We start from the raw sequence: 1,753 nt of genomic DNA on the forward strand, positions 1-1,753 counted from the left end.
GAAATAAAGGTTTTGCAAAAATATTTAGAGGCGCTGAACGGAGTCCTCACAAATAACATTATGGTTCGGTCACGTGATCTCTGATAAGTTCTCGCATCGCCAAATCTCTCATTTCTGGCTGTTATTTCCCCGTATCTTTCAATATCTAAGTTCGCGTTAAGACCTACAGGTTCTCGGGCAATAAGAGAAACCACTCTCCCCATCGAGGAAAAAGTTTAAACGAAAATTGAAAAAGTTTGGAAATGTCGAGTAAAAATCGGCACTCGACATCCTCGGCGGAGATCGCGGTTCCATGACGTCGTCTGCTTCAGTGTGCTCTCAGAGCTTGTTGCGTGTGTGTCGTGTGGATTTACGCTCTGGATTTACCCTATTTTTATTCGACTGTCAGGTAAGTGTTATAGCACGACGTGAAAAGAATATGTGGAGTGCGGTTGTCGAGGCGGTGTGTTCGCCTTTTGGTGATTCTGAAGGTAAATTTTCGTCGGAAATCTGTCAAAACCAAAAACCCCCGCCCTGTCTTGACCTCCAAAAGAAAATGGCGGACGAGAGGCGTAGCGAGGCGACTCGGCTCCCGCGCGACTTTCCATCGGTTTTTATTCGTTTTGGGCGACTTGCGGGCGGGTCACCGTCGCGAAATCGTGGCCACGGGTTCTTCGGGATCCGTAATGCTTGGCGGCGGTGGCATTTCGTCGGATTTTCGCCGCGGGAGGGACGAAACGGGGGTCCAAAGGCGCGGCGGTGGGGCTTCGAGCGGGAGTCGCGGCGCGCGTGTACCCCATTTCGCCGATTTTACTCCGATCGCACGGAGGGAATAAATATTTGCGAGGTTCGTGACGCAAGGGCGAGGTGCGGCGGCGTGCACGGACGGGCGTGCAAGCGTACGGCAGCAGAAACGGCGTGAAAAAAAGTATATTTTCCTTCGCGGTTCGCCTCTTGAGTGCACGCTCTCGGCCTGCGGGGAAGAAGGGCACGTGCTTTACGGGCGCTTTGTTCTGGGGAGTTTTTATGTGTCCGTATCTCCCGTTTATCTTTTTTTTTTTTTAGCTTTTTTTCTCTCTCTGTTGCATGGGCGGAGTACGCATTTGCACAGGGCATCGTGGGGTTTTAAAATCCTCTTGGGGTTGGGGTCCCAGGTCGCGTTTTGTTAATCGAATCGAGTAACGAAAGACTGGGCTTCGGGATCAGCTGTTCCCTCATCATCATCATCATCTGTTGCCCGTTACAGCTCTCTCTCTCTCCCCCCCCCCTCTTCCCCCCTTGTCATCTCAAACCCCTTTTTCCTCTCTCTCTCTCTCTCTTTCGTAACCTCCTCTCCTCCCCTCCCCCCGTTTTTCTGTCTTTCATCCGCTCTCTACCCCCTCCGCCTCTATTCAGTGTCCCTACTTGTCTCTCCCTCTCTCTCTCTCTCTCCCCCCCCATCCCTCCCCGTCCCCTCCCGCCGCGGAAACCTGCTGGTCGCTTTCTGAACTCTGATCCCCCTCTCATCCCCCCCTCCCCCCCTCCTTCGCCCTCCCTCCTCGTGGTAATCATCCCCGCCCCATGCCTCCCCCCCCCTCCTCTCCCTCTCTCTCGGTCCCTCCCTCCTCGCTTCGCACACGGCATTTCTGTTCTCTCCTCCTCTCACCCCCTCCCCCCGCCCTCCTTCCTTCCTTCTCCCCCCTCTCCCCCCTCGCGGTTGCCTGGCCGCCGACCACCCTTCTCCCCTCCCCTCCCCACCCCATCCCCCCTCTCCACCATTCCTTCCCCTCTCGCC

At 55.2% G+C, this 1,753-nt stretch overlaps 1 protein-coding gene across 1 annotated transcript in view; it reads left to right on the forward strand.

The window, feature by feature from the left end:
- The first annotated feature begins 292 nt into the window (after positions 1–292).
- Positions 293–1,753, forward strand: part of LOC125045480 (histone-lysine N-methyltransferase 2D-like) — a 50,477-nt gene continuing 49,016 nt past the window's right edge. Inside the window, exon 1 of the mRNA XM_047642767.1 lies at positions 293–388. The gene's annotated coding sequence lies outside the window, so the exon portion shown is untranslated. The remainder of the gene's footprint in view (positions 389–1,753) is intronic.

Source organism: Penaeus chinensis, chromosome 37, assembly GCF_019202785.1.
Source record: "Penaeus chinensis breed Huanghai No. 1 chromosome 37, ASM1920278v2, whole genome shotgun sequence".
Taxonomy (NCBI): Eukaryota; Metazoa; Arthropoda; class Malacostraca; order Decapoda; family Penaeidae; genus Penaeus; species Penaeus chinensis.